Below are 26,171 nucleotides of genomic sequence, written 5' to 3' on the forward strand. Positions count from 1 at the left end.
CATTGAATAAAAGGTACTTATATACTTATTTCTATTTGTCTTTCTTCTAATTTGCAATTCCTTATGTTGGTTAAACTAACCTATTATGTTTGTTTTTCTAGAGTTTGCTAACCCTTTTTTATTTTATTTTTAAAGGACGTTGCCAACTCGCATGCAGTCTATCGTGGTAAGTAACTCCCTATTACCACCCATAGACATTTTTAACCAATCCCAAATTAGATTGGAGTCCTGATGACGGTCACTGATGCATTTCTACCCAAGAGGAATATTAGAACGCCTCCGTTCGACTCCGGCGGCACCACCGCCACACCTATTTCTGCCTAATAACAGCATTGTCCGTTTTGAAGGGTGTGGTAAGGGAGACATACTTTACCGAGGCATTCCGGTTTAGTTCTAAGGGGTAGCGGCGTATCTGTGGCCGACCTCAGGTAGGAATATCTCTATCTGGGGTTATTTACAGATGTCCATGGGTGGCAGTAGCCACTTACCATCAGGTGAACTGCATGCTCATTTGCTACTCCATTATTAAAAAAGAAACTCTTCAAATCAGTATACAGCAGTGCTTAACATTGCGGTTATAAGGTAAAAACAAGTGTAGGTGAGGTGCCCCCGGAATCAAATCACCACGGGTTCTACCAACCTTTTGTTCTATTTTAGCGTAAAATAACTTCATTACTAATTATAAGTATATTGTATGCACCAAAGCATTTATATAGGTATCCACTGATTATAAGTCCCCATGAACTATACCTACGTTTATAGGTAAATACCCCTATCTCCCCTCGGAAGCTCAAGACGGGGAGGCAGGGGGTAATAGCCGCGCAATTATCGCCCTATTAAGTTGTTTAGGACCGCCACTGAGAATGATAGCCCCGCTGGGCTGTATGTACTAGCTTCACGCTTGGGTTTGTTTGTGGGGAATATAATCACTTTTCCTAGAATTTTTCATAGAAGGGTTTTTTGTTACTATTTCGGAAGTACCTTAGTATTTATTCACTACGGGAGAAGTTATTTTGCCGGACAATTTTAGTGACTATTCCGGACACCTTCTAGCATATTGTAGATAAATTTCAAAGCCTAGGAAACCTTTTTTTGTTATTTTATGCTATTAACTTAGGTAGGTAGTTATGAGACAAAATTCGTAAAATATAATAAAAGCTCATTTTTTGTAGAGCCAATGTGTGCATAAAAAAATCCATATTAGGAATTAGCAGGCAATTAGTTATGTAAAGGAAATTTCAAATAATACCTCATAATACGCATTAGGTATTATTTGAAATTGGAATTTCAAATGGGAATTTTATCAGACTATTTTAAAATGAAATGACTAGACAACATGTTAAATAAAAACCGATTAGTACCAAAATAATAATGTACCTAATAATAACATCGCCTACAAATGTACCTATAAAACGACCTACACTTACATTCAGTGAAAATCGAAAACCGGAACCGTGTACCCAATCGTTATCGCAACTACTATCATGCATTTCGTGCAATCAATGCAACAAATAGAATAATAATTGCATAAATGTACATAAGTGGATAATTGTGCACTTACAATTGTTTTATTAGTTACAGCAAAAATGTAGAAAATGTGACGTAAAATACATCGCACTTATACACTTTGTGCACCCCAATTCACTTTCAACAAAGTGGCTAGTTAATACGACTGATTTTCGAACAACACTTTAGAGAATATACGTCCTTTGGTTATTTAAAAATGGGGTCCATTGTTATAACTTCATTTGCTCTCTCAGCCTTTTGGAATATTGATTTAAAATGCCTCGTAAGTGAGAATGTAAGGAATTTACGATTCTCGAATAAGAAAAAATGATCGCCGTCCTCTGTTTAAAGGGTTTAAATATTATTGGCGTTTTACCATTTACATAAAGGTCGATTTTTACGTGCTTTTAAAATGTAGTGTAAACTTTTATTAATAGTTTAACTGTTAAAACTTTTCCTAAATAGGTATTAAACTTAAATTAGTACCCTAACATGTGATTTAAGTCAAAATGCGTCTTATAAAAACGTTCTCAAAAGTGTAAAGTGTACCAAAAGTGTACAAACGTGTTTAATAAAATACTTATTATCTAGGATCCATGGGCTACTTACTATTTGATGACAACATACCTTTTAACGGAGACAGAGTAAGTTTAGGTGGTAGAATCCTATGTAGTTCGACTTTGGCGGCACCACCATCATACCTATTTCTACCTTATAACAGCAGCGTTTAGCTCTGCTATGTTCTGGTTTGAAGGGTGTTAAAGGAGACATATTTTTCCGGGGCGTTCCAGCTTAGTCCTCAGGGGTAGCGGCGCATCTGTGACCGACCTAGAAATCTAACTTTATCTCGAGTTGATTACAGATGCCCATGGGAAGCAGTAGTGCTCATCGGATACTCTTAATTTATTAAAATACCATGTACCTACTGCTGTTTCGGGTAGAACTATGGTCCGTTTGCTTTGATCGATCAGTCACTACTCTTACCACAGTAGCCAATACCGATATTTATTTACCGGATATAGTTTATTTATTGCAAAAACGTTTTAGTGCATTATATTTATATATAGCTATTTTATTGCAAATTACTTTCCGAGCGATATTAAGACGATAAAGTTAATGTGGTAGTGATTTCTGACCACGGGGGTCCAATTCGAGCGCAATTTTAGCGCCCCGGGACACTGCCCGGCTAATGTAGTAAGAGCTATACCATATTTTCAATAAATACTAATAATATAATGCTTTACGAAATATCTACGTATTTATTTTGAAGTAGTAGTAATTTGAATGTAAACGATATGAATTTCAAAGTTAAGCAACATCGAGCAAACTCGCTCTCGCTCCTGTTTTCCACGTGGATTAGCCGTGCTACCGCGTATGACTTGTGAAGTGCAAAGAGACTACTCCTCAGGAAGATCAGGCCGTGCTTGCTTCCTTGAGCCCCGTGACAGCGTCGTGCGCATCACCCCGTCATGTTTGTGTCCGCAAATCAACTTGGAAGGCAAGGTTGGTGGTTTTATCTAGTCATCTGCTGGGACGAGGATTGAGTCTTACCTCTTACAATCATACACCATACAGTCCACTACATCCCCTTAGGATTGCGTGGCCGTGCCCGCATACCTACAATTTCGGTCTGTTTTTCGAGCTGCACAATATTTTCTGGCCTTCAAGCTGGATCGTACATATACATTATAAATATCACTGAAAAAGTGAACATTTAATATTTCCGCACAAGTGCCACTGACCCTTTGGCGCAATAACTCAATCAACATATTGTAAGTATCACAACCTATCACTTAAAACATGCGCTTAAGTTTAGAATAATTAAACCAATTCAATTGTGACCTTCTCAATATGTCAGATCCTCACGTCACGAGGCCAATACTTTGCCACACAAAATTGCCACACCGGAGCATGCCAACAATATTTTATTAACCGCTCATCAATGGGCAGATAATAACAGTTTAATAGACACAGATTTATAACTAACACCAACTTCCATACCGTTTTAGAAGCAAAACTCATTTGGCTTTGAACCATATGAGTGGATGGTAAGGGCGGGTGTTGCTTTAGTGGGTTTTATTAAGTTGGTTTTGACTATAAGAGGCATATCATCGTCATTTTGAATCACGTGCCATGATTCGGCGTTTTTATCAAAGCAACGCCGGACCACCAATGTGTAGTGCTCTATTAGTGATATTTGAAGAGGTGTCCCATGTCGATATCGATATTTTGCAGTCGATAAAGTACTATCTAGAATATAAATATTATTTAAATATTAACTTAAGTATTATTTTTAAATATTGCTTTTATATCTTATTGCATTTTTTATTATATAGGAATAGCAGACGAGCATGCAGTCCACCTGATGGTAAGTGGCTACTACCACCCATGGACATCTGTAATGAACCCCAGATAGGATTAGATATTCCTACCTGAGGTCGGCCACAGATGCGCCGCTACCCCTGAGGACTAAGCTGAAACGCCTTGCAAAAGTTTGTCTCCATTACCACATCCTTTAAACCAGAACACAGCAGCGCTTAACGCTCCTGTTATGGGGCAGAAATAGGTGTGGCGGTGGTGCCGCCGGAGTCGAACCACAAAGAGTTCTACCACCTTCATAGATTGAGTAACACAGTAGGTAGGTAGGTTGAATAAAATATATGCCTATGTTTAGCGTTTATGTCTACTCGCATGTGCTCAGATGTGTGTAATGTATGTTTGTATGTAAATATACATTACAATACGAGGTAATAAAAATGTAAAATAGTAATATTGTAATAATTAGATACGTACCTAGGTATAGTGCAAAATTATATGATTTGCTACCTCATTAAGCTAATTATATGATACTTAATGTACCTATATATTAGACAATTCATTATACATACTTATTGTCTATGCTTCATCAGTTTTGAAAAAGGCAAGCTGTATTATGAACCCTTTGTTATTCGACTCCGACGGCGCCACCGCCACACCTATTTCTACCTAATAACAGCAGTGTTAAACGCTGCTGTGTTCCGGTTTGAAGGGTGTGGTAAGGGAGACAGACTTTTCCGAGGCGTTCCAGCTCAGTCCTCAGGGGTAGCGGCGCATCTGTGGCTGACCTCAGGTAGGAATATCTAATCCTATCTGGGGTTGATTACAGATGTCCATGGGCGGCAGTAGCCACTTACCATCAGGTGGACTGCATGCTCGTCTGCTACTCTTATATTATAAAAAAAAATATAGGTATATATACGCATTATGCCTGAGCGTGTAAAGTAACAATAACGATCAAAGTAATCTAATTATCTCAATGAGTTTCTATTCTCAAGATTTTCCGAGAAATTTATCGTTGTACGCCACAATAAATCAAATTAATGACCTACAAACAATTAGATCACTCATCACAACAATACGACTAATTAACAAGCAGTTAGTTATTGGTGGAGTAATGGAAATCTCTTGTTAAGCTTACTTTTAGTTTGATCGACGTCTTCAACACATGCTTGCGTGATATGCCTTGCTTTTTGTTCGCTTCTGATCCGAGACGGCCATATGTGAAAATTTATTTTGCATTCAAACACGATCGTTATAACTTGTGTAGTCAAGATTTGAATTGATAGTGGCATTTCTTTGCGAGCCTGACTTTTTTTTTTGTTGTTGATGAGGGGGAAACCTTCAAAAGGTACCCGAAGCCGTGGGAGCAACGACGGGTTATGTGGGACTTTTACCGCACTAAAACCCCCCCGGTGACCATCCTCAGCGCTGCGTAGAGGACTCCGGGATCTCCAAAGGAACGCAACCGGAGTCCTCTTGGCGCATGGCCCCGTCTGGCTCCGTCCAGATGCTTATGAAGCTCGCCACTCCGTGTGGAGCGTACGACGGTATGAGGTCACACATACCATCGTTCTTCCCGGGGTCGCTAGCCAGGCGGTTAGAGCTCCCACTCTTGCCGAGCCTGACCTATCAAAATATTAAAAAAAATGTTTTTTTATTCTGTCACGACCAATGTCGGTTATGATATAGTTATGATATAATCTGACAATGAAAATATTCAAAATTTATCATCAAAGCTTTTATCACAGTGAAATTTATACAATTTTACATTTTTATAAATTATTTTACATTGATATACAAAAATATGTTTTACAAATTATGTTTTATACAAATTGTATAAACCAGATATTGCAAAATATCTATAGGAAAAAGGAAAATCGGATGAACGAATTTAAAGTTAATTTAAAAACTATTTCACTTATTTATTAATACTTAACAGCCTATCGATAACGTAACGCACATCACTACACAGCGTTACTAAAACGCGTTCTCAAGAGGCACAATCAAGACACATTGAATCTGTTATTGTTGCGAGTGATTTATTGATTGCGTCTCTGTCAACATGCCGGCACTTTACACTGAATACTTCATTTGATCCGGATTTTTATCGATAAACCTCTGTGAGTCACATCACTCGTTAAGTGTATTTAGTATACAAATGATACGAATGTCGGTTTCTCTTTATGTGAGGAATAGTTTGAATTCCTGGCCAGAATAAAATGTACGTTTGATTGTAAATTTTTGTAAAGGATTGATTGCGTGTATGAATAAATGGGAATATATTGGTGCTTGGTTTTATAGATAGAATTTATCGCTGTTTCAGATAATATTTTAACACCTACGATAATACTTATAGTTTTGGATCCTTAATTGTATCAGGCGTTACTTTGCGGAAATCCATTAACTTAGGAGGTTGACTTAGCGATTAACCGTCGTAGTCAACTTACCCTGATGATGCTCCGTTTTGGAGCGAAACACGTGTTGGTGGTGGTATGTATGGTGGTGTATATTTTTAATTTTTGCATCTGCATGCATCCTTTGAGGGAGGGAGGGTAGTACATACTGCAAGGTTTAAAATATATACCATCATACATATTTGTAGCGGATTGTTGCGAAGTAGTTTTAATCTTAACTTAATAGTTTTGGATCCAGTTAAAGTAAATCGCCACGAATGTTGTTCTCATTGGTGTTGTTATTCAATACGGCACATAAGCAGACTTTAACCAAAAGAGGCGTGCTGTCATTGTAGTCATTCTCTACTGTTCCTATATCTGAGCTTTTTTACGGATACATATTTACATGTATTTTAAGTTATTCTATTAGTAAAAGGTGATAGGATCCTTTATGATTCGATTGAGGTTATTAAAAACAATATTACTTAAATGCTTATGTGTTGTAGCATGAAAAGGCTTGTTATTGTTTGAAAGCAAAAACAGATTGGGTAGGTACATAGAAAGCCAAATGGATTTCAGAAACTGACACTATAATTATAAATTTGATACTTGCAATGAATTCTCATACACTTATAACATAATACTTAAAGAGAAAATGAAGAAAATACAACAAATTACATTAACTGTCAATTTGACACGAAAGCAAACATTTGTCAAATGTGTGTACCAATCTGGCGGATATTTGGTTGGTAGGTACTTTGCAATGTATTTGAATCTTCTAGTGTGTTGCCGCTTTAAAAATCAACCTTTATGCGCATAACTACGAAAATCAGGCTCCAATTTTCATCCAGTCCTTATTAGAAACGAATTCATACAACTAAGCTATTGCGACTTAGTTTCTAACCACATATTTAATTAAAAACTAATAAATATCCAATTGGAAAAAAACACCGCCGCTGCTGTCCAAGTAGCCACCAATTAGCGGGGCCGACAAAAAGTATGGCTTGTTATTCGCACATAGTTGCATCAAATATGGTGTACGTTTATTACTGTGGGTGGTCTTGACTTGAACCTCATTCTTTGTTTGTTACACGTGTCCAAACGTTTGTGGGAATTTGGGATTTAAATACTAATTTTGGTTTTGTTAAGCTTTGACGTGTGACGTCACCAACACATTGCACTGTACAGCTGCTTAGTTCTAGTTTGAGGACTATGGTAATGCAGTACGTAACTTTGTACATCCAAAGGCGGTTTCTAAGAAGTCTGATCTTGGTTCTTAAATGTTATAACGCATATGTGAGCAACTGTAAGCGTCTTCCACCAATCTAAGGTATTTGATGTTTACTAGGAATAATCTAGGAACGTTTGCTACTTTTTATATAAAGAAAAGTATGCATTTACATATGTAAATTATAATTATAATTAATTTACTACAAAATAAGTATCTACAATAAGACAGCATAATTTTCATTAAGCTTTTCTAACTCATTAGTTAGAAAATCTGAATGCAACTTATCCAATCTATATTATTTTTGTGTGTCTTTAGTCCAGACCTGCACCAGTTGGACTATCTCACAGTCGCTCATCAAAACTAGGTATTTTTTTATAATATAGGAGTAGCAGACGAGCATGCAGTCCACCTGATGGTAAGTGGCTACTGCCGCCCATGTACATCAGTAATTAACCCCGGATAAGATTAGATATTCCTACACCTGAGGTTGACCACAGATGCGCCGCTACCCCTGAGGACTTAGCTGGAACGCCTCGGAAAAGTATGTCTCCCTTACCACATCCTTCAAAACGGAACACAGCAGCTAACACTGCTGTTATTAGGTAGAAATATGTGTAGCGGTGGTGCCACCGGAGTCGAACCACAAAGGGTTCTACCACCTTCACCTTAGTTCAAATTTAACATGAAAGTACCTAAATATTGGCATTATTATCTATTTTTCCACCAGCATACTCACTCTACACGACATAACGGTCGATCCCACGTTGTCCCGATAATTGCCATTATTTACTGCATTATAATCGTTTCTACACTTTTTCTCGAATTAAGTAGGTACCTACAGTATACCCTTTCTCAACTTTGAAAAACAACGATAATCCGTCATGTCCTCATACGTCACTGTAGGCGAAAAACTAGGAAAATTCCTTAGATTATACTTTAGTTAATCATCGTTTATTGCCATATATGGTTAACTTAACCGGAGATTTCTGTCTTTCGGTATAACCACGCTCGTATATCGTATAATGTAGATTGACTTAGCTACATACCTATAGCTTAACTTACTTAACTTAACATACATGTCATGTGAGCATCTCCTTAAGGAGGAGGCAACGTATATTATTATCTGTGATCGATCAAATAAAACCGATGATCTATAAAGAGCTAGGCTACAATCCCCCGAAATCTTAAACAATCGTCTGTGATTATCATAAATATAGGATAGACTACACAGGATGTGTAGTCTATCCTATATCAGATTGTCAAGTTTATACATATTATATAACATATTTAATATATCTTGTCTGTGAACCAGACTTTACTTCTCCCAATCGTAAACTAATATTTGAGACTACATGAGGGGAGTATACCTCTTCCTAACTACCTAAAAACATGTAAGAATTCTGAATACATAACTATATATATATATATTTTTTCTACCTTAGTATATAGGTTGGGTGGTAGGTACGTGGAGCTATAACTTTAAATGCCTACTGGCCAAAACTTTAAAATAAAAATTCTCAGAGACAACCAAAGCCTGCAATATCCATGCTTATTTGAAATTCCCGCATTTGCCCCCATATTTTTTGCACCAAGCAATTATGAGATTAGAAAAAGATAAATTCAATGTCGCTACTGACATACGGAAACATACGAAGAACGATAACAGACGAAGCAATAGATAAAACGGTTCACATTCTCATACTAGACCTATGATTAATAAAATAGAAAGATATACCGCCTTGGAATTGAATGAACCAAAAGGATTTTATCATTTATTGTTTGAATTCTTGACAAATAAAAAATCATTTAAAAAAAATTACGTCATCATCATCACCATCAGCAACCCATTACTGTCTCACTGCTGGACACAGGTCCCCTCTCATAATGAGAAGGATTAGGCCATAGTCCCGCACTGGCCAAGTGCGTATTGGTAGACTTTTTTTTATTTTTTTATTTTATAAATCTCTCAGGTACGCAGGTTTCCACACGATAGTATCCTGTCTATAGTAGGTCTGGGAATCGGCTAGTATCTATTTTTCATACCCCTAAGTGGGTTGTTCACCCCCAACATTTTTTTATTTATATGGGAACACAACGTTTGCCGGTTCAGCTAGTACATCCCTAAATTCACACGATTTATATTTTTTATAATGCCGACATAATCTTCTGTCTGTCTAAATAACTTTGAAAAAATCAGCGTGCCTGGGATTTGAACTTCGTACCCCTCGATCGAGAGGCCGAGTTTCTTAGCCACTATGCTATCACTGCTTGATTACACTTTCTTGTTAGGAGTGATCAATCTATGTATTTACTCATCAAAGTACTAGACATAGATTAGCAATTCTAGTTTTTTGCTTATTGATACATGTAACTAATCACGTGGGTTCCGCTTTATAATTAGCACAGTTATTTATAAAGAGGTTAAAATAGAATTACATTCATATTATAACGTTTAAATATTTCTTCTACAATTTTACACACAAATTTGTTGTGTTCTGCCTTCTGGTTCGAAAGGGTGGAAAGTATTTCCAAGGTGATAGAACCCTCTATGGTTTGACTTTGGCGGTACTTAGGTACCATGGAACAAGAAAAGTGGGAAATACCATCGCCTCGGTTACTTCTGTCTTTTTATAATATAGGCAGAAATAGGTGTCTAATAACAAAATGTTACACGCTGCTGTATTCTGGTTTGAAGGGTGTTGTAAGGGAGACTTTTCCCAGGTGCTCCAGCTTAAACCTCAGCGGCACATCTGTGGCCGACCTCAGCTATCAATCTAATCTTATCTAAGGTTGATTACAGATGTCCATGTGCGGCATCACTTGCCATAAGGTGGACTGCATGAGACTGCTACTCCTATACTTCAAAAAATTATAAGGGGCTTCAGAAACAGCTAGACATCTAGGCACCGTATGTAGGATTCTTGTCCTATATAATTGGTAATAAATAACCATGTTCAATTACAATCAGGTGGCAGCTTGTTTGCTGCCATTTGGTACGTAAAGGGTGGTCATTGCCGCCCACGGACATTTGTAATCAACTCCAAATAGACCAGGTATTTTAACTGTAGTCTAGATAGCCTTACAAATGCTAGGTAGCTTTTTGACGAACTTACAACAGATAACTTGAAAACATAAATATACACTTTGAACCTATTAATCTTGCAACCTGTCTTACGGTTTTTTAAACATGTCGTTAACCCGTTACAGTCCCACTGCTGGGGTCAGGTTTCCTGTCAGAGTGAGGGACGTGGGACCGAAGTGCACCACACTAAACTGCGAATTGGAAGAGTTTATTATACCTTATTTTTTTTCTAAAAACACGTGAAGGATAACATTACGATGGTTTCCATCACGATTACAAATGTTGATAAAGCAATTTCTAATATGCATAAAGTCGAAAAATTGGAGACTTAGGATTTGAATCTCGGACCGCGAAACTTACCTAAAGACCGAATTTCATAGCACTAGGCATTATTAAAAATGTAAATCGTGTGAATTTAGTGATATATAAAAAATACAACACCTTGGCATTTTAAAGATCTTCCACCTGCGTGGTTTCACAGACTCAGACCACTTTTTTGATGAATCCATCATTTTGAGATTTAAATTTGTCTCTTTGAAAATAAATCCGGGAATAGCCATTGTATTATAACGATAATGTGAAAATGATTGACTTCCCATTGTTGGCTTTCAAGTGCACTGCACCGAGCAAAATCCAATTTTATTGGATAATTTTACTATGCGTAGGCGGTCCTGGTATAAAGACAAAGGGACATAACTCAGAAAATAAAATTTACGAATTTATCTGAACAAAAATTCTTCAAAAATTTTTAATAACTATCCCGTAATAAATTTAATTTGTCCTAGTTAAAAGTAACTCAGAATTCACTATGAATAATAGGTAATTTTAATCATTTTCATGCTGAGAGGAGACCCGTGCCCAGCAGTGGGACAGCAATTGACGACAAATAATTTTATTTCTATTATAGTGAAATATAATTGCCTTTAATAGTTGATCTAATTGAGAAGCATATTCATTATTTTCTTATAGATATTTAAAAGACATTCTACGAGTATTACATAAAAATAAACTATCGTCGAGATAGATAGATTTAGACATTTTTCACGCATTTTTTATGTAGGTATTTTCTATAACATAAAGTACGTTATAATATTAATACGTAATCCAAGTGTTGCCAAGGAAACAGTAAAATTAATTATAAAACACTAAAATGAATCATTTTGAAAATTCACATTATCTTACTTAGCTCCCTTTACCACTAAGGCTATTGGACAAAAGCTCAAAAATCCTTTGTTTACAAGTAAACCCGTGTTCGAAGTGACAGCCACGTCGCATCCGCTGGTGGCCACAATGCGCCAATCAAAGCACAAAGCCAATCTCAATTCGCCAGATTGGCGTAAACATTTGCCAAATGTTTGCTTACTTGTCAAATTGACAGTTGATGTAATTTCCGTTTATTGTATTTTTACATTTTATTTACTTACAAGTAATCAATTCTAAAATCTAAATTGTTTAAATAAAATTAATTTTAAGCAGCACATTATATTTTTACAAGTGGATAAATAAATAGCAATAAATGAAGAAATAGCAGGTTAAAGTTTTAATTATGAAATGAAATTTGGAAATTCTTCAATGAAAAAGATCTTTGGAATGCGAATAAGTATTTTCTATTGTACATAGGTATATTTAAATCAATATAAAATGGCACACATGGCAAAGCCTATATTTCATTACAATATACTTGCAAATTAAAAATAAATAACCAACAAACAATTTATTACGTACAACCCAATCACGAAAACTTCATTCCGATACAAAACTTTTATAACTAAGCTCATCGAGGGGATCCTGACAGCTCAATCTTAATCCTTTTACAATTCGAATTTGTAAGTTTCGGATTACAACACCTTACGGCAAACACGCTTAAGTCCATTTGAAGCCTTTGTGCTTATAATTGACTTAACAATAAGCCACGGGACTTGACGTTTCGATTTGACGTTTTGTTCCCTCATTGAGGATTAAAATTTTGTTTGTAAAATATTGAATGCGCCATTCTAAGTGTGGGCCCGAGCGGATTATTTCTGGGAAAACCTTGAATACAATTAGAGGAAAATATTATTATTAGGAAAAAATGGTTTGAGTTTCTTAAGTAAAAAATAAAAATTATCTACTTACATATTTGTATTTGTTGTAAAAATGACTAAAGGCTTAATTAAGGCTCATGCTTCATGTATCGAAGTATACCTAGTTCATCATTCTTTATTTCCACCGCCACACCTATTTCTACCTAATAACAGCAGTGTTAGGTGCTGCTGTGTTCCGTTTTGAAGGGTTGTGGTAAGGGGGACATACTTTTCCGAGGCGTTCCAGCTTAGTCCTCAGGGGTAGCGGTGCATCGGTGGCCGACCTCAGGTAGGAATATCTAATCCTATCTAGGGTTGATTACATATGTCCATGGGCGGCAGTAGCCACTTACCATCAGGTGGACTATATGCTCGTCTGCTACTCCTATAGTATAAAAAAAAGGTTTAAATAGCACTAGGATACTAAAATAGATCCCTTACTTATCTGTTACTAACATCCAATAACATGAATTTCAAGCCAATCATAGGATATAATGTTTACCCTGGTAACAAATTGTAACGCCTCATATTAGCAAATGTAACACAACTTACATATCAAATCCCGAACTGCGACTAAATATAACATTAGCGAATACATCTTAATATATTTTTATTACAAATCAATACAAACATAACCGTACTAATTCTAAAGGCCCTAAGTTCGATCAATCGAACTAATGACTTGAAAAAACGAATAAAAATTGTAATGGACGACAAAAAATCACCCGCCATGCCTGTCTGTTGACACAAACCACTGAAATGAGGCCGAGTCTTAACTAATTTCTTCCATCGCTACCGTATACAGTGTTAATTGCTGTGTGTGACAGAGATGGATATATTAAAACAGGGTGTAACAGAAAGGGATGGAGAGTCGCACGGCATCGAAATAAAAAAGTTGTTTTTACCAGTCTGAGCACTTACAGTAGCTGCCTCGTTAAACTCTGTCCAACCCTTTAATGACGGGTACATTATATAATTAAGTTTTTATTTATGGATACAGGATAAGTATTTATTGTGTTGCGTAATTTATAACTACTAGGCATTTTTATGTCTACGTTTCATAGTTTAGAACTGCGAACGGTAACAAATTTGAATGGTTAATTGTGTATGAGTGTCAAAATCATTATTTTTTTATTACTTACTGAACGGGCTTTTAGCAGCTGATAAATTATTTTAGTAGCCGGTTTAAATTCCTTTTTACTAGTATCGGTTTTCGATCCGTAGTATATTAGTCCTAACAGGCTTATAACATTATCGTAACTTGTATTTTTTTAAATAAATTTTTTAATTTTATTTTTATAATTTTAATAAAATGTTCCGATATTCTATTCACATTTTATCCAATAATTTTTCATAACATACGTCAAACATATTAAGGCTTTCGATAAATGATACACAAACAAATTCATCTAATACCTATTTGGAACTTATGTATTACAGATATTACTTAAAAATGAAATTACATACTTAAAAAAGACGTTGATTACTGAATAAATAAATTTATCACTATTGTTTGAGGAGACGGTGTACGTCTCCTCAAACAATACAAATGCAATATTTAATTGTACAAACTTTAAAAAAACATACAATATTTTTGCCAAGGGTACTTTATGACTGGGTACGCCACGAACGGGTTACAGGTATATATCAAACAGCTGACAAGTTGACAGCGATTGGCACCGCGCGGGCACATCGGCATTCGCGATATGGTTAATTAGTAATAAAACCTACTGGGGTCGGAAACGCACCATAGCGGGCGGGGGTTCAACATTGTAGTGCAAACCTTTTGAGTACCGTAAATGTTTTGCTGCGAGATATGAGTGTACTAATTGATGTAAGTTTTTACGGAAACTTTATTAAACTTAAGTATTATATAATAATGTAAGTTTTATAATAATAGTATGTTTGTATTTAAGTTTTATATCGATAGTTATTTTCGAAGTACGTTGATGCATGTTTTTATGAAATTGAAAATTAACATTTAAATTTAAATAAAATGTTTTTAGTAATTTTGTTTTTTTTTTAAGTGGTACCGGGTATAGTAAAACCGCCACACGTGTGACGGTGGTAGGTACCTTAACGAGGTGACCACCTCAGTCCTAAGGAGTGGCAATTCATCACTTATCAACTTCAGATCGACTCCCTGTTTTATGCAGAGTCAGTCACCCAAGTCCATGGGCAGCAGTATCCACTTACCATCAGGTGGACTGCATGCTCATTTGGTTTACGGAGATAGAGCCCTGTGACAGACAGACAACCGGACACCGGAACAACCGGCTTAGTAATAGAGTTGCGTTTTTACACTTTTCATACGGAACTCTAAAAAGCAAAAGAAAACAATCAAAAAGATAACTTCCTGTGACAGATCGAGAGACGGACAGATAGCAGAGGCTTAGTAACAGACTTGCGTTTTTACCCTTTTCATACGGAACCCTAAAAAACAGTAAAAAGACATTCTTAACCGATCAGTACACTTTCTTCAGTAATTTTGGCATACATTTTTTGGGTAGACCAACTTTTAACATTTCACTTATATTTCAGTGCTCATAAAAATTACCAGAATATTATAAAACGGTGCAGAAAAACAAACTCGCACACTTATCGCTCAGTGACTCGTAAAACGTTAATTGTAGGGGTAATTGCAATTAAAATTAAAACTTATTGCATTAATGTAATCTGTAGGTCAGGCCGATTAACTGAAGTACGATAGGACCATATCTATAAATGTAAATTGTCTGTCCGTTTGTGTATTATTGAATAATTTTAATAAAATAACTTTGATAAGAATAAAGCGAATAAGCGTGCTGTCATGATGGTAAGTGGTCAGCGCACAAAGACATCTGTTGTCTTCAACCCATTACTGTCCCACTGCTGGGCACGGGTCTCCTCTCAGAGTAGATTAGGCCATAGTCCACCGCGCTGGCCAAGTGTATTGGTAGGCGTCGAATACCTTTGTACATTTTTTTTAAAGATCTCTCATGTATACAGGTTTCCTCGCGCCGAATTGGTGGACTTGAAATACCGTTGAGAGCTTTAGTTTTTTCAAGATCTCTCACAACAGATACAGGTTTCTTCTAAAAGTTTTCCAACACCGTTAAAGCAATTAACTGCTTTACATAACTGAAAATTCAGAGGTACGTGTCTGGTACTCGAACCTGGGACCCCTTTATCGGGAGGCCGAGTTTCATGTCTATCATTGCCGGTACTTCTTGTTAATTTCAGACAAAACCAAGGGATATGCCAGTGCTTAGTTAGCACTATTTATTTACAGATTAGAGGATAAATGACAGAGGTCTTCACATCCGAGATTGGAGTCATTCATATAATTGCTAAACTCCAGTGACTGTAATGATATGGTTATTTATAGTCTAATGTTATTCGTAAACACTTTATGCGAGCATTTTATTGTCGTTCGACTCCGGCGGCACCACCGCCACACCTATTTCTACCTAATAACAGCAGTGTTAGGCGTAAGGGAGACAGACTTTTCCGAGGCGTTCCAGCTTAGTCCTCAGATGTCCATGGGCGGCAGTAGCCACTTACCATCAGGTGGACTGTATGCTCGTCTGCTACTCCTATATTATAAAAAAAAATGCAATATGGGTAATAATTATCTAATTGTTAGATACGAGAGCCTCCTTTTAACATTTTAGAGTACTTTTCTTTTTTTTACCCGACCGTGGAAATAAATCTTTTACAAGCGTGTGTATGTCACACTTTTTGGCTCAAACGGCTTGACGATTTTAACATATGAGGTCTTGTTGGATTTGTATAAATTGGGAGTATTTAAGGTTATATTTTAAAGCCATTGGTATTTCTTATTTTATAGTAATTGCTACTTTAAGTAAAAAAATTGTTTGTTATAAAAGGGACGAAATACTTTATAGCTAACATACTATGAATTAGGAGTAAATGTGGGTTAGTTTGAGACGTTTAACAATTTATCTTTATTTTATTGTCATTATTTTTGTGTTTTATGTTTTTTAATGTAATAATATTTTAGTATATACCTACTTGCTCTAGTACCTATTTGCTCTACGAGACAAACAAACAGTCACACATCTATCATACATATAGATACATCAGCAAACAAAGCACAAATTTAAAACCTATTTTGAATTAGTTCAAAAATAACATATTTTATAATCACAGACAGACACAGAATTTTATTTATATATAAACAATTATGTACAATTATATTCACACTTAATAGGAACAAATTTTATAATTTACAATTACCTGTTACAATACCAGATTTATACAAGGTGTGTAAAATTAATTTAAAACTTGACGACGGAAAAATACCTACGTTAATTAGTTACTTAAATTATTCGCTACTGTTAATTGATATTACAAAAAACAGTAACCTCCACCTGCTATCTTTGATAAACTATATAAAATGTCGGTGTGACTTCATGAATTTCTCTCAGCCTAATTGTTATGTCGGTTGCATATGAGATAACCTTTGGTTATGTAGAGTATGGTAGCGTGTAGAGCTTGCAAATGAAATTTTAACTTGAATAATATTTTCTTATTCTCAAATAACTTAAGTGTACTTTACTTACACTTATGATAAGGGATTATCGCGTTTTTATATTAGTATTAAGTTGAAAACTACCATACAACATTTCAAAATTGCCCACAACCTTTTTAATATAATAAGTAATGTGCCTAACTTTTATACTTGTAAATGCATTTCCTCCTCTCGTTCTGAATTTAATTTCTGAAGAACAATGTTACCTAATTTTATAAAGAAACACAAATAAATGTAATATTATTCTTATTATATATACTGATACTTACACATTTTTATAAATTCGATCCCAAAAAACATTAGATAGTTTCAAGTTTTTTATGCGTTACAATATTTTTTCATATATAAAATAACCGATGTTAAGAAGCTACATTTAGGTTATAACATACAACATTTTCAAATATTATATAAACTACAATAATCCACTTCTATCTATTCTAACACCCACATAATCCGTTCCCTGATACGGTATACATGTTTCGTAGAAATCCAATATTTGATATTCTTATCGGCGCAAGAGAGCTGGTCGGGGCGAGGCAATTTTGATAATTGTATAATTTATTGCAGCCTGTATATGTATAGCCTGCCTAATTATACACGGCTACCTCACTTTGGTTTTTAGATGAGCGGCGCGATATCCATTAGTGCACCGATATGCCGATATGGAATGTTAAACAGAGGATAAAGTAACGTTTCCATTTAAAACGTGTCGTAAATTCACGTCATTAGGGCTTTTTTGGGTTTAGGAATTCATAAAAATAATTTATACGACAAATCGTCTGTTTGGGCCTAAGTTATGAATTGAATCGTCTTAATCGTTTTCATAAATGATATTAAAGGTTATATTATATCTACATGTATTGAAAGCGAGACGAGCAGTGATAGCCTAGTGGTTAAGAAACGCGGCCTCTGATTTTCAAATTTATGTGCGTATTAGAAATTAAATATCACTTGCTTAAGTGGTGAAGGAAAACATCGTGAGGAAACCTGCATACCTGAGAGATTTATAAAAAAAACTCAAAGGTATGTGAAGTCTCCCAACACGCACTTGGCCAGCGCGGTGGACTATGGCCTAATCCTTCTCATTCTGAGGGGAGACCCGTGCCCAGCAGACTCTCAAAGGAAACTCACTGTCCAGCTGTAGGGCAGTAATAGATTTACGATGAAAACACAAACTATAGAAGCCTAAAACCCGCATATTCATAGCTAAAGTTATAATAAATTGGAATTACAAAGAGCTCCACCTTTAAACAATTATGCTAAAAAGGATGCAGTTACAAATGTAATGCAATTTGTGGCGTAACTACGTATCATTAAGGGTATTTTGTATTTATGAATTCATAGACATATTAAATACGAATACGATTAATCGCCTATTTGAAATCGACATAAGGTTTTAAATTCAGAAATTATCGAATTAATTATTGACGAGAAGTATAAGAGGTGGTGTAGCCAGTATGGTTGGTGTGAGAAGGTACCACCGTCACACTCTTTTCTGGCGAGAGTCACCTTTGCGTTTTTGTAGAAGAGAGCGAATCCCGGCTACTTAAACTATATTAGGCTACTATATTAGACTTACTATATCCTCAGGTTTTTGGTAATTATCAACATACGAGTATTTGTGATCAGCTTCAGATAGAATATGCCCTATGATATCGGCGGCAGTGACCACTGACCATCAGGTGGACTGCAAGCTCGTTTGGTACTCCAATCTTATAAAAAATGATTCCGAATACAGCTGTTACCAATGACTACCTATGTTAATTTTGCTGTGTTTTTTACCTCGAATAATATTTTACGACATGATCCTATGCTTTTCATTATACTTCAAAGAGAGTGCGATTTCTACGTAATATTACGTCAATGCATAATTCAACTTAATTGCACATCATCTCTATTCAATTTCCTACGAATACCATGACTAATGTGGTTTCACTACAAATCTATGGAGCATAGAAACATTAGTAACGCCAATTGGTAATCATGTAGACGATGCCGATACGAAAAGTAAAGTTAAATCTTGTTAACGACCTCACAACACGTGATTCTTGATGATATTTCAAAAAACGCGTGATTCGTTGACTGATTGGTACTGTGACGTGATTTTACGACTATTTTGCGATTTTACGACTATTCTGTGTACTGCTATAATTTATTATAATTTTAACGAACTCATTTTTCGATAGAATTAATTAATCAACGCGATTTCCCGATTACTTTGCGTCAAGACAATGAATTATTACTATTTGGTGACATTTATGTCAACAGAGATGACTTTACAATAAATCCCTCATTCTTAGGTTACCCAACTATTACCTATTAGGTATTTTTTAAAACAATAGTTCAAGTATATTAAGTAAAATATAATAAATTGATTATAAACAATATAAAAATATTTAATAAAACTTAGGCATAAAAAATTCAATTTGAATTATTGAGCTAGTATCCGACAAATAAAAATTCCAATTTTATTTATTAAATTACTGTAGTATTTAAATAATATTTGTCATATTTTTAAAATTAAAATGACTATTCTATCAGAATTGTCGCATATCGACATGGTCGCTTAATCGCACCTCCAGAAGTAGCTAGTCTGTTCTCCCCCTAAAGTATCACCGGAGTTAGGTAAATGGTTAATAGATGCGCGCACTAATATATGCAGTTATGTGGTACTCACCGTTCTCGGTCAAACCCATCAATCTATAACTATGTATAAATAATTAATTGCTAACATTGTTTGTTAACTGCTAATCGTCACGACAGCCGTTAAGGTGAAGCTGCGTTAAATTAATACTTATTTTATTTTATCTAGAAATCACTGACAGAACAGACGAAAATAACCTGCATAGATATTGGAACAATCCTTGAATCAAGAATGTGAATAATATCTAAAACTATTTTTTGCTGTGCAGAAAAGGCATTGTTTCGCTAAAAGTAAAAAAATTGTATGCTTTTTTACATGAGACTGATAATTTAAAACCGGTTTTAATAACGGTTTCATATGAATAAAACGGTTATATCGATATGATCTACGCTGCGTTTTAATAGACTCAAATAGGTTATCCATTTGTTCTATGGTCCAGAAATGTTAAAATTAAATACAGCACATACTCGTATGTCTAAGTGCCCCCTACTCTGACTTATACTATGAAATATAAAAATAACGACAAACCGTATAACAGCGTTAGCGGTTAAAAACGACAAAAGCAGTTATTTTCCACCGACCGTCAGCTGTGACTTATACTTAATTGGAAACTCAAAAAACAGTGGTTCGCCTTAACGAACCAATTAAACAGAAATCAGGTAACACGATATGTCAGTAGGGAACAATTTGAACTGCAGATTATAAAAAAACTGCATGTTCTAAACAAATTACATTTTTAGAATAATTACAAAACACTCAATTATACTTTTTAAAATATAAAAATGACAAACCGTATAACAGCGTTAACAGTTAAAAACGATAAAAGCAGTTATTTTCCAACGACCGTCAGCTGTGACTTATACTTAATTGGAAACTCAAAAAACAGTGGTTCGCCTTAACGAACCAATTAAACAGAAATCAGGTAACACGATATGTCGGTAGGGAACAATTTAAACTGCAGATTCTGAAAACTGCACGTTCTAAACAAATTATATTTATAAAATGGATTTGATCTAATGATGTAATCGTATATTGTGCATAATACCTAAGTACTCTCACTTATACTTTTTACAATATAAAATGAACCGTATAACAGCGTTAAAAAGTAAGCGTAAGCTGTGACTTATACTTAATTGGAAACTCAAAAAACAGTGGTTCGCCTTAACGAACCAATTAAACAGAAATCAGGTAACACGATATGTCAGTAAGGAACAATTTAAACTGCAGATTATAAAAAACTGCATGTTCTAAACAAATTATATTTATAAAATATACTACTATATACTTTTTTAATATAAAAATGACAAACCGTATAACAGCGTTAGCGGTTAAAAACGATAAAAGCTGTTATTTTCCAGCGACCGCTGTGACTTATACTTAATTGGAAACTCAAAAAACAGTGGTTCTCCTTAACGAACCAATTAAACAGAAATCAGGTAACACGATATGTCAGTAGGGAACAATTTAAACCTTAAATTACGAAATCTGCACATTCTAAACAAATTACATTTGTAGAATAATTACAAAACATTCACTTATACTTTTTAAAATATAAAAATGACAAATCGTGTAACAACGTTAACAGTCAAAACGATAAAAGCTGTTATTTTGCAGCGACCGTCAGCTGTGACTTATACTTAATTGGAAACTCAAAAAACAGTGGTTCGCCTTAACGAACCAATTAAACAGAAATCAGGTAACACGATATGTCAGGGAACAATTTAAACTGCAGATTTACTTCGCAATTAAACGCACTCGTTTCTTGTAATTACTTATCACATTTTTAGTGGCTTGGGTGCCTGTTTCACTTCCGCCAAGTAACGAATTGGTCGAGTTAATGATGCTTGAAATTTGTATTATTATGCCGAAGAAATTGGTATTTCTTGTGCGTATTTTTTATTTTACAAGTAGTAACGTGTACAGTCCGTTCGATAAGTGAAATTGTATTGCAAAGTTCATTGACATTTATAATCAATCGCAGATAATAATTGAGCTATATAATGTGGGACATAGATGCGTTGCTACTCAAGTAGACTAAGTAAGTCTTACCTACCTTTCAAACCAAAAAAGGTTGCCGAACTAGGTTGCCGGTGTCTCAAGAGTTGACCACGAGGGCTCTACAAATTTTAACATAAACACTGTTATTACTTGGGGCCATGCTAATCTTCTCTGTATCGTTCCAATTTTGGTACATGTACTGCCGAAGCAAGTGCTAGAGCAGTGATAGCCTAATGGTTAAGAAACTCGGCCTCTCGAACGCGGGGTCCGAGGTTCAAATCACCCTGATTTTTCAAAGTTATGTGCGTATTAGAAATTAATTATCACGGAGAGGAAAACATCGTGAGGAAACCTGCTTACCTGAGAGATTTATATAAAAATAATCTTAAAGTTATGTGAAGTCTACCAATACGCAATTGGCCAGCGCGGTGGACTATGGCCTAATCCTCCTCACTCTGAGAGGAGATCCGTGCCCAGCAGTGGGACAATAATGGGTTGATGATGACCGTATAGACACGACGTAATTCGTACTAAGTTGGTTTTTTCGTTTCGGCAATTTTTGTATTTACTGTTCAATAATTACGAAACACGACCATATTTTTTAAGAATTCTATAAGTTTCCATTCCAATAAGTATAACCTATCTATAAGCGTTCTCACAAATTATTTATTAGTTATCAGTACCATTACAGTATGAGTTTTTACGTTTTTACAAAAATGTCTGTTTTTATATTTGTTTACGTATTTCCCATACATTTCCAATCTTATACAGATACAGTCCGCTAGGAGCGCTGTTTGGAAATGTATGGGCAAATACGTAAACAAAGACATTTTTGTAAAAACGTAAAAACTCATACTAAGGGTCCAGTTTACCGACAATTAATTTTAATACATAATTTCTTATAACAGTTATACTTTGACTTTGCCAATAATGGTCCTTTCTTGGCAGAAAACGACCTCATTTTTTGCGATCAGATTTTTGATCGGCAATTTACTTCGTGCACTTTTAAAATTAACGTCACGATCTAGGTTTTCGGTTATTTATCTAACATCGTCTAATTTTTTTGATCTGATTCAATGAAATATTATACAATGTTTTGTCTAGTAATTAACCAATTTTTAGGGTTCCGTATCCCTAGTCAACGGAATCCTATAAGGCCCTGCTAGCCGTCCGTCTGTCACAGGGCTCTATTCCTTGTACAGTAATAAGTTGAGACTTGAAATGTTTACAGAATGTACATCACTATGGCTGCTTTCATAAAAAGAACTAAAAATAAAAAATGAAAAGGAGGTTTCTAAGCAATAAACATATTTTTATAACTTTTTCGATTTATATTAATAATGACACAAAAACGCATCGGTGGTATGGGACTCTTATTACGAGCCCAACTCACTCTTCGCCGATTTTATTAATTTAGATTGAAACTATATCTTGTTGTGTAAATAAAATGAATAAAACCCATTGTATCACAAACCTAATAAAACAGTAAAACAATTAAACTGAGACCTTGTCCTAAAACATTGAAAAATAAACTGAAATTATCAAATATAACTGAACACAGGCAGTTTATCAAATATAATTGATTGTAGTATCGATATCGAAGTAAACGGTATTTTGTCCTTATTATAATTATTATGTTGAACAATAATTAACAGAAGGGAGTTATACTTTACCGAGGCGTTCCAGTTTAGCACTCAAGGGTAGCGGCGAATCTGTGGCTGATTGCAGGTAGGAATCTAATCTTATCTGAGGTTAATTACTAATGTCCATAAGCGGCAGACACTTACCATCAGGTGCATGCTCGCCCAATATTATAAAAAAACACAAGAACAAAAAAAAGGAAGTAAATATCTATAAAACTAATGTAACTCTCAATGCCTAAATAATCTCTGAGACTGTCATATGCTCAGCAATGGACTTAATTATATACTTAAACCTATTTAAGAGGTAATGAATACATTTTATTATAACAATATTGGTGTATAATATAAGTAAGTAATAACAAGAAAGGAAATCATTGTGAAGAAGCCTATACGTCAGAGAGTAATTAAAAAAATAGTTCTCAAAGCTGGCGCTGTGTTTCAGACCATAGGTGCTGCCCATAGATTAGTAAAGATTACTCGCTCCTAACAAGAAAAAGTAATCTTTTGACAATTGTCACTGTCAATTATTTTCCTGTTTGAAAAATATTACAAAAGAATGTAGTTTTTAGATCGTTTACGAATGAAACGATATTTCTTCGCACTTTTTCTTCGATTTCGTGTCTTAACTGCGCATGTCGGCATTATTCCGCGTAAATTACACCATGACAGCCATTAAACGGCTGACAGAATTGTCAGCTGTTTAAGTCATTTAGTGGCTTCCTTCAATAGCAAGGCGATGAGATATCTATACTTATCTATGGTGCTGCCATAGACTACCGTGTCAGACCGGTATGGTGACCGCTCCGTCACACGGGTCAATAGTAATAATATTCCAATTCACAGCATTCAAAGAAATACGTAATCTATTTGTCGGCGCGATAAGCCTAACGACGCAGCGCTCAAAAACACACAAAAACTATCCAGTTATTCAAAATCACCTTCGAATAAACATAAATTAGAAGAAACGGTGGCAGAGACTTTACAAATTGTGCCGGGTCGAGTTTATAGTTCATAAAACTAATGCGAGATGAACGAAGAATTTATAATTAACATTAATGGATCCAAACTTTTAACGGCTACTGGAAAAAACGCCGAATAGAGACATAAAAATAAATAAATATGTAGATTCGTCGATAGAAGTTTATTTCGAATAAAGCGTCGTAGTGCTTGGTGTTGTTAAGAGGAAGCACTTTTTTTTTTTTTTTTTTTGATATTGCTTTTTTTTTGTCTGGGCGCGTGAAGACAGAGCTTCAAAAATGTTCACATAGTGTAGGTTGAGTAAGCCGAATTATATAAAAGAATAATACACTTGATGTCAAAAAATCACAGAACTAGGTAAAAAGAGTAAAAAATTAAATAGTTTTAATATTTAAATAGTATATCTTTCAAATATTATTTAAAGGTACGAACGTTTAAATTACGTAATGGTTCCAATTACAATGTGTGTGTATGTATGTATGTGTGTGTAGTAGGAAATGGAAATAAAAACATACATTAGTATACTCCCACTTAGTCTTCAAGGTATAAACTCATCTACGGTCGACCTGAGGTTGCATTCCCGTGCTATCTAAGGTTTATTATAGATGTCCTTGAGCAGCAGTGGCCACTTACCATCAGAACTGCATACCAGTTTGCCACTTTTATAAAATAAACCAAATAAATACATGAAAACGTTCCACAATCTCCAAACAAACATTGGCAACCATTTCCGTGGCTACCGAGAATTCCGAGTCCCCTTAAATCTCGTAGAAAGATAACGTTTTTGGGAATAGCTCTCCGTTAATTGGTATAATGAGGCGGTGTGTTTATTGGTCGGCATTTTTCTATGGGTGGGCAGCTAACATACGCCACTTCTTGGTAATTATATATTTTAACAGCTTAATAATGCTTGAAAGCACGGTTCATGTCACAAGTATAACAGTTTTAGAGAAAGTTGTAAGAGTTTTAATATACTTATGATTTTATTGAAAAAAATGGTGTGTATTATAGTGCATCTTATTTTAGGACGAGCTTTTGCCCGCGGCTTCGCGTTACGAAGTAATATTGTCACCCCCTATTTTATCCCCTTGGGGGTAGAATTGATCAAAATCCTTTCTTAGCGGATTCTTACGTCATAACATCTACTTGCATGCCAAATTTCAGCCCTGGGCTGTGCGTTGATAGATCACTATGTCAGTCAGTCACCTTTGAGTTATACCTATATATTTAGATGACTCCTAAGTGCATAAATTAATGAGAGATTAGTAAACAGAAATGCGGCCTGAAACAGAGGGATTCAGGATTCAGGCAATCATGTGCAATTTTTTTTATGGTTTCTGCATATTAGATATTAATTATTATCACTCGTTATTGTGGCGATGAATTACATGTAGAGAAGCTTTAAGAAGTTGGAAAAAGTTCTCAAAGGCGAATCACCTGTTTTCTTGTGGATTATGACCGAAACCCTCCTTAATCTAAGAGAAGACCAGGTTTACATTTAATAACAATACTCACATATTTATTATAAATTACAATACTGTTAATACAGGGTGTATACAGGGTGAATTTTTCAAATGGGCCTTCAGGGCCAAATCCGAAACTATAAGAATTAGCGCAAAATGCTGAAAGGAGTTACGAGGCCGATTTTGATAAAATATAAAACTGCATCATTAGTTTTTTAAAATACCTCTTTCCTTAGCCGGGAATCGAACGAGTTCATTTTGAAAAAAAATACACCCTTTATATTACCTATTCCACTATCGGATAGTGTTGCTTATAA

The 26,171-nt window shown here is 35.1% G+C and overlaps 1 pseudogene; it reads right to left on the bottom strand.

Annotated features, from left to right (window-relative positions):
- Window positions 1–21,891: 21,891 nt before the first annotated feature.
- Window positions 21,892–21,985, bottom strand: LOC140747786 (uncharacterized; annotated as a pseudogene).
- Window positions 21,986–26,171: the final 4,186 nt, after the last annotated feature.

Source organism: Epargyreus clarus, unplaced genomic scaffold (assembly GCF_041222505.1).
Source record: "Epargyreus clarus isolate Ecla_fem2 unplaced genomic scaffold, WU_Ecla_fem_2.2 ptg000002l, whole genome shotgun sequence".
In the NCBI taxonomy this organism is placed as follows: domain Eukaryota; kingdom Metazoa; phylum Arthropoda; class Insecta; order Lepidoptera; family Hesperiidae; genus Epargyreus; species Epargyreus clarus.